We start from the raw sequence: 8,997 nt of genomic DNA, 5'->3' as shown, positions 1-8,997 counted from the left end.
CCCATGGAGATCAGAAGAGGGCATAAATCCCCTGGAACTGGAGTCACCGTGTGGACGCTGGGACTCTAACCCAGATCTTCTACAGGAACAGTAAAAGTTCGTAACCACTGAGCCATCTCTCCAGCCCTCAGCAGCTAATCTTTTGAAAGGAGGAGGGCCTGAGTGGCTGGGGGTGATGCTCAATTGATAGATTACTTGCCTTGCATGCTCAGAGTCCTGGATTCCATCCCAGCACCTCATAAAAGCAGTGTGTGAGCCAGGAGTTGGTAGTGCATGCCTTAAATCCCAGCACTGGGGAGGCAGAGGCAGACAGACCTCTGTGAGTTGGAGGACAGCCTGGTCTACGGAATGAGTTCCAAGACAGCCAGGGTTACACAGTGAAACCCTGTTTCAAAAAACAAAACAAACACTGTGTTGTTGTTTTTTTAACACCTATAATGCCCGTAGTCCCAGCACTGGCAAGTTGGGAGAAGGAGGATCATAAATACAAGGTCATCCTCAGCTGAAGAGAGAACTTGAAGCCAGCCTGGGCTACATGAGACCTGTCTTAAAAAAGGTGAAGCTGGAGAGAGGGCTCAGTGGTTAAAAGTGCATACTATTCTTGCAGAGGACTCAAGTTTGATTCCCAACACCCATATTGGGAGTTCACAACTGCCCGAAACTCCAGTTCCAAGTGATCTGATACCCCTCTGACCTCATATATAGACATATATACATATATATATTAATAATAATATAATTTTTTGTTTGTTTGTTTTTGTTTTTGGAGACAGGGTTTCTCCGTGTAGTTTTGGTGCCTGTCCTGGAACTCACTCTGTAGCCCAGGCTGGCCTCTAACTCACAGAGATCTGCCTGGCTCTGCCTCCCGAGTGCTGGGATCAAAGGCGTGCGCCACCGCCGCCCAGCATAATAATATAAATTGTTAAAAGAAGATGTGAGGGATTTGGATGGGGTGGGTATACCAGGACATGAAATAATAATGAAAATGATCTTTTTCAAACCCTACTTTGTGCCAGGTGGAATGATATACGCCTTTAATCCAAGCACTAGGGAGGCAGAGCCAGGCGGATCTCTGTGAGTTAAAGGCTAGGACAGTCAGAGCTAAAGAAACAGACCCTGTCTCTGTCTCAAAAACACACAACAGACTCTTGCTTTGTGCAGGTCCTCTTCACATGTAACAGGGCAGATGCTGGCAGTCAATCTGGCTGTGACTAGGTGCCGGTCTCTGCACTTCAAACTCGCCTGGTAATGAATGAGATGGATCAGCAAGCTTGCTTACTCACCTTGTCCTGGCCCTGGGTACCACCTGCTAGCTGTGTGACTTGAGAAACGTAAATTCACCTTTCGGAGCCTCCTGGATGTAATCATAGTTCACTGTGGGTTTTGAAAGGATGAACTAAAACCGGCTTCCAAACAGGGTCTGCTTTTGGCAGTGACCACCAGGGGGCAATAGTGCTCACCCTGGGTGAACACCTCTGGCACCCAGGCAGAGCTCCAGACAACATCCTCAGAGTTGTTTTTATTTCCTGTCCTTTTCTCTTCCCACATTTTTTGCAATAAGGTCTTGCTATGTAGCCCAGGGTGGCCTTTAACTCTCCATCCTCCTGCCTCAGCCTCTGGAGTACTGATAGGTGTGCAACCACACCTAGTTCCTAGTGGTCCTGCTCATGAAGGGACCACACACTTCTGAAAGGATGTGTGGCCTAGAGCAACACAGAGACACCAGGTAACAGATCCACCAGGCATCCTCCTGCATCCACTCAGCTGGGGTCATCTGAACTTTGAGGTGAGCGTCCGTCCATCTTAGTCTGTTTTCTGTAATTAAGCCATTATGTTTCTGTAAGAACAGAAAATCTTGTATGCACAGTAATGTGTAAATGGAAGTTTTCCTGTGTCCCGCCTGGCCCGCAGCAGCTTATAAAATAATCACTCAGTGGCTTAATATTAATTACAAAATGTTTGGTCTATGGCTCAGGCTTCTTGCTAGCTAGCTCTTTCATCTTTTTTTTTTTTTTTTTTTTTTTTTTTTTCCCAAGACAGGGATTCTCTGTGTAGTTTTGGTGCCTGTCCTGGATCTCGCTCTCTAGACCAGGCTGACCTTGAACTCACAGAGATCCACCTGGCTCTGCCTCCCGAGTGCTGGGATTAAAGGCACACCTGTGCCACCACCGCCGCCGGGCTAGCTCTTTCATTTTAAATTAACCCATTTCTATTCATCTATATTTTGCCACGTAGCCGTAGCGTTACCGGTCTGCTGGCACCTTGCTCCTTGGGCAGCTGGATGGCATCTCCCTGACTCCGCCCTTCTTCTCCTTGTCTCTCTCTTGGATTTCCCGCCTGGCTATAACCTGTCTTGGCACAGGCCAGGGCAGCTTCTTTGTTAACCAATGGTAGCAACACTTATTCACAGAAAGATCATCCCATGGCGGTAATGACCTCTTATTGAAGATAAAACCTTTTCACAGCCTCCAGCTGAGCACGATGTTTCAGACAGAGTTTGCTAACATACACGGCATGAGAACAGGTGCTGTGCAAAGTAGGAATGCTGTTTTCAGAACCAAGGCTACCTTGAAGTCCCACAATGCATCCCTGGCAGCCTTGGCCAGAAACACCTCAGATTTTGGTACATTTGGTTCTAAATTCACTTTTGGTCGGTATGCACTCAGAAACCTTCTGCTGTTGCCCCACCCCCTCTTGTGTGACCCCCTCTTGTGTGATCCCCTCCGCTCAGTTATGGCATCCCATACAGAGTCTGTCTACTGCGGTTTAAATGGACGTGCCAATCTATAACTGTCTGTTGAATTGGAACCGGCTGTAAGCAGCACAAAGGGAGGTACTATGGCTGTCCTCAGCACCTAACGGACGCAGGCACATAGTAGGTATGCAGAAAATGTCTGTGAACATGGTGTGACGGTACATACCTGTGATCCCAGCTATTCTGCAACCTGAGGCAGGAGGATTACAAATTCAAAGCCAGCATGGGCAATTTTAGCAAGACTGAAAACAGTGTGTGTGTGGGGGGGGTAAGTTAAAGGGGGTGCCTGGGACTGTAGGTTAGTGCTTGAATGCTTGATTAGTGTGTGTAAGACCCTGGGTTTGAGCCCATATTCTGAAAATTTAAAAAAAAAAAGTGACTGGACAGTGGTGGCACACATGTTTAATCCCAGCCCTCAGGAGGCAGAGGCAGAAGGATCTCTGTGAGTTCGAGACTAGCCTGATCTACAAAGCGAGTTCCAGGAAAGCCAGAGCTACACAGAGAAACCCTGTCTCAAAAAACCAAAAGAAAGAAAGAAAAAAGAAAAAAGCCTGTGAGATAAAGGAGTGACGATCCCTCCCTGTTTTCATTTGAGACTGGCTCACGGGCTTGAACTCATGACCCTCCTGCTTCCACTTTCCAAAGGCTGGGATCATAGGCACAAACCACCTCATCCAGCCTGATGTTTTGTTTTTTCTGGTTCTAAGTAGCTTACATTTTATCTGTATTACTAAACATCTGAACAGACAGCCTTAACAAAAAAAGTCCTCCTGCTGAGCCCTGTGCACCCTCTCCTCTGGGGTCTTCCAGGCTTGACTGAACCCCAGCTTCAGGTACCGAAGGGCTCCATTGCTGACACGCCTGTCAGGCTGTGGCCGCCCTGCAATCAGGAAGCAAAAACTGAAAGCAGGTGTACATCGTGGACCAGGAAGGAGACTTCTAACCCCACCCTGACACGGCATAGATGCTCCATCCATAAATGTTCAATAAATGAATGACCCTTGCTCAAAAGAGCAAAGGGGCTAATTTCACAGGCCTTGGCAGGCTGACTTTTTTTTTTTCCTTTTCTTTTCTTTTGTCATGGGGGAAGGTGACTTAGTGGAACTCAGTGTCCTGTACTTGCACAGGCCCTGCCACTGAGCTATACCCCAGCCCAATTCATACACTCATTCATTCATTCATTCATTCCACAGGAAAGGCTTTGAGTTTTCCAGTAAACGTGCTGATGAATTCATCTCTATCTCAGTCCTACCTGGCTGTGACTTCTTTTTCTTATTTGCAAGGCTGTATTTAGTTGGTTAATTTTTATTTATGATTTTGTCACAATGCTTAAAAGAAATGACCTATAATTTGTGTCCTCCTAGATGGGCTGTACACCTTTTACACCTACTTAAGGCATGCAGTTTGGGGGTTTTCACGATACTCAGAGTGCTAGGCATGAGCCAGGCTGTGGTGGCGCACACCTTTAATCCCAGCACTAGGGAGGTAGTCTGAGTTCTGGGACAACCAAGGTTACACAGATAAACCCTGGAGAGAGAGAGAGAGAGAGAGAGAGAGAGAGAGAGAGAGAGAGAGAGAGAGAGAGAGAGAGAACTCGTCTCAGGTGATTCTAGCTTGTGTTGAGCTAGCAAAACTATCACAGAATTACGAAGCCATATCCACCAATCCAGGACGTCTATATCACCCTCCCCCCTGTTCCAATGAGTTCTTTCTCTCTCTTCCAGAACTTAACCATTAATCTGCTTTCTGTCTGTGTAGGCCTCCCTGTTTCTGAATATTTTATATAAATGAGATTATATAACTTGTGTCTGGCTTCTTTCTGCTATGTGGGCATAAATCTGTTCACCAGCTGTAACCACCTGAGCTGTTCCATTTTTGGATTCTCACAACTGATAGTGCTATGAACATTTATGTACATTTTTGTGTAATCACACTTCCTTATTGTCTTGGGTTATTGGATTGCATAGTGATTCTGTGTTTAACTGTTGAGGAACTTTTTCCTAAAGTGGCTGGCTGCTCTGTTTCATAACCCACTGGTGGCCTGGAGACTCCCAATTCCTCCACTCCCTTCACAGCACATGTTCTTTATTATATGGAGTTGTTTTTGTAAGTGGGAGTGATGAGACACCTTATAGATTTGATTTGCATTCCCCGATGGCTAGTGACATTAAAAATCTTTTATTTACGTATTGGCCTTTTAAAAAAAATCTATACCGCCAGGCAGTGGTGGCTCACGCCTTTGATCTCAGCACTCAGGAGGCAGAGACGGGTGGATCTCTGAGTTCAAGGCCAGCCTGGTCCATAGAGCGAGTTCCAGGACTACACAGAGAAATCCTATCTTGAAAAACAAATAACAGAATCTATATCTTCCTTGAAAAATAGTTATTCAGATTCTTTGTTTTTATTTTATTTATTTGTGATTTTTTTGAGACAGGGTCTCACTGTGTAGCTTTGCTGGCCTGGAATTCCCCAGATAGATCAGACTAGCCTCAAACTCATTCACAGAGATCTGCCTGCCTCTGCTTCCCAAATGATGGGATTAAAAGTGTGCACTACCATGACTGGCTTTGGGTTGGCTTTTTATTAAAGGTATATGAATTCATTTTCTTAAGATTATGTGGGAACTGGAGAGATGACTTAGCAGTTAAGAGCACTGGCTGCTCTTCCAGAGAACCCGGCACAGTTCCCAGCACCAACATGGCACCTCACAACTGTCTCTAACTCCAGTTCCAGGGGATCCAATGATCTCAGTATATCTTGCCTGCATATGCTACACGAACATGCATGTAGGCAAAATACACATATACATAAAAAACATTATTATAAAAAAGATTATTTTATGTGTATGAGTGTTTGGCCTGCAGGTATGTATGGGCATCATATGTGTCCAGAGAGGTCAGAATAGGGCCATGTGGGTGCTAGGAATTGAACTTGAGGCCTCTGCAAGAGCAGCCAGGGCTCTTAACCTGAGCCATCTCTCCAGCCCTGAGTTCATTTTCTTTTCTAAATACAAATCCCTAGATATATAATTTGTAAATAGTTTCTCCCATTTTACAAGATGTCTTTTCACAGCTGGGTGGTGGCACATGACTTTAATCCAACATTTGGTAGGCAGAGGCAGGTGCATCTTTGAGGCCACTCTGGTCTACTGAGTGAGTTCCAGGACAGCCAGGGCTACACAGAGAAACTCTGCCTTGAAAAAAAAAAAAACACAGAAACAAAAAGATGTCTTCTCATTTTACCGATGACGTCCTGGTTTGTTTAATTTTTCAAGCCCTCTCTTATAACTCGGGCTGGCCTTAGGTAGTTGAGGTTGGTCTTGAGCCCCTGTCTCCTCCACCTCCAAATGCTGGGATTTAGGTATATACTATGACACCTGACTTTGATGATGTCCTTTCCAACAAATTATTTTTAAAAATTCTTGGGGCTAGAGAGATGGTTCAGTGGGTATGAGTGCTTTAGGAGCAAGCACAAATACCTGTGTGGTGGTGTGAATGAAAACGGCCCCCATAGGGAGTGGCACTACTAGGAGGTGTGGCCTTGTTGGAGTAGGTGTGGCCTTATTGGAGGAAGTGTGTCACTGGGGGGTGGGCTTTGAGGTTTCAGATGCTCAGGCCAGGCCCAGTGTCACTCTCTCTTCCTGTTGCCTGCCAATCCAGATGTGGAACTCTCAGCTACCTCTCTCTCCAGCACCAGGTCTGCCTGCATGCTGCCAAGCTTCCCACCATGATGATAATGGACTAAACCTCTGAAACTGTAAGCCAGCACCCACCAAAAAGGTTTTCCTTTATAAGAGTTGCTATGGTCATGGTGTCTCTTCCCAGCACTAGAAACCCAAAGAACTGAGTCCACACTAAAACAAACAAACAAAAAAAAACAAGCATGGCAGTGAGCACCTGTAACCCCCGTGCTTGGACAGGTAGGTATAAGTGATTGCTGAGGCTAGCCAGCCAGTCAACTCCGCTGTAAAATAGGCAGTTCTTGGCTCAGTGAGACTGTGTGCAGGGAATACGGTGGAGAGTGGCAGAAGAAGACACCTGAAATTGCCCTTTGGCCTTTGCGCCTGCACCCATGTGTGATGCTGAAGGTGCTGATCTAGGACCCTGCTTTGAGATGTAGAGGATGTGATGGATGAGGTTAGAAACAGGGAGGCTATTCGGGGGGCAGCAGCACCACCCCGTGTGGAGTAGTGAAGGCAGGCAGGTCACACTGCAGAGGTTGGCACTGCCAACTCCAGGCATGGGAACAGCAATGCAGGGAAAGGAGGACACTTGGGGGCAGGGTACATCAGCTGGGCAAATGTGGTCCTTATCCCCAGCCAAGGAACCAGACCCTCAGCCAGTAATAAGTGTCATTCAGGAAGCACAATGGGGCTGAGGTATAGCTCAACGGTTGGGTATGTGCTTAACATGAATGAGGTCCTGGGTGGGATCCCCAGGTAGTTCAGTGGTTGGGTATGTGCTTAACATGAATGAGGTCCTGGGTGGGATCCCCAGGTAGTTCAGTGGCTGGGTATGTCCTTAACATGAATGAGGTCCTGGGTGGGATCCCCAGGTAGTTCAGTGGTTGGGTATGTGTTTAGCATGTAATGAGGTCCTGGATGGGATCCTCAGGTAGTTCAGTGGCTGGGTATGTGTTTAGTATGTAATGTGGTCCTGGATGGGATCCCCAAGGCTGCAAAAAAGAAAGACATGGAGACAAAGCTTTCCAGAGCTGCCACTGTTTAATGCCCAATTATCACAACAGAAAGAAACTCGCTGGTGTTGAAGGCAGGACTTTGGGTGAAACCAGGAGGTAGGTGACCCACATGGAGTCCCAGCTCAGGGACCCCAGACGCCCAGGCATCCTCAAAACAAACACCTGCAAGACTTCATCTCTCCCAGCAGCCAGAGGCTGGCCAGACTTGTGGCCACGATGGTCCCTACAGGGCCTTGTGGGAGAACAGGGTGCCTAGGTGAGGTGGGGCCTCTGGGCACAATGACAGAAACCAAGAAACTGATTCTAATCCACCCCAAAGGCTTCCGATGCTCTAAAGCTACACAACACCCGATGCCGACCGGCTAAGCAAACTCTCTACAATGCTAACCTGTGCAGAAGGGAGGCTGAGGACACGGAGGGAGGGGAAACCAAGTCACACCCCCTCAAAGTTCATAAACTCCCACTCCTCATGGACACACCAGCTGGCCGTGTTATCACGGAGGAGGGACTGACTCATCCTAACACCTTCACTGGCGCATTTCCAACCCTATTTACAAGTTTAATTCTGCTAAGTGCTCTGGGGTCCCGACATGCTTGATGTCGCTGGGGACACAAATGACTTGGGGTCGCTGGTGGGGCTGGGAAACCTCCCTGAATAAAAGGTTTCACCTCAGAAAGAGCCTGGAGTCTTTCCCACCACAGCGCGAACATTCCCATGGGGCCTAAAAGAAACACCACTCAAGCCGGGCGGTGGTGGCGCACGCCTTTAATCCCAGCACTCGGGAGGCAGAGACAGGTAGATCTCTGTGAGTTTGAGGCCAGCCTGGTCTACAGAGTGAGATCCAGGACAGCCAAGGCTACACAGAGAAACCCTGTCTCAAAAAAACAAAAACAAAACAAAACCAAACAAAAGCCTACTCAAACCAGTGTTCCAAATGGGGTACACCCATTCTTTTAAAGCACTTTAAGGAACTTGGGGGTCTCAAGTATCATTGGCAAGAAAGAGGCTTGAGCTTGTTTCCCACGCCAGCCTGGGGCTTCTCCTAGGAGGTCTAGCCCCTTGACCAAGCGGGGTTGAAAAAGAGGCAGCCGCTGGGAAGGCCTCCGTCCATCCCTGGGCTGGGCCTTTGGCAACTGAATTTGAATTCTGGATTATTAACCTCACTCCAGACAGGGACTACAGCCCTCTTCCCCTAAACCTTAGCTCTCCATGCAGAGGCCAAGGCACAGGGGGTCCGGCATCTCCTTTCTCGGAGTTGGCACATAGCTAAACAGCAGAGATCTGGGAACAGCGATGCTGCCTCCCGTCTCGGGAGCACCCCTCTGGAGTCCAGGGAGCACCCTCATCACCCAAGGGTCACCTGGGGGTCTAGAGCACGCTGGGCTTCCATGTGGTCCGATAAGCCCCTGTGTCTGGATGCAGGTGCGTCCAACCTGCAGCACAGGCCACAGAGAGCTACAGACACAGCCCAACACAAGACTGTAAACGTCCTTAAAACATGAGTTGTTTTTTTTGTTTGTTTGTTTTTTGGTAGCTTAACTGT

Source organism: Peromyscus eremicus, chromosome 2, assembly GCF_949786415.1.
Source record: "Peromyscus eremicus chromosome 2, PerEre_H2_v1, whole genome shotgun sequence".
NCBI lineage: Eukaryota > Metazoa > Chordata > Mammalia > Rodentia > Cricetidae > Peromyscus > Peromyscus eremicus.
This window is presented reverse-complemented; position numbering follows the sequence as displayed.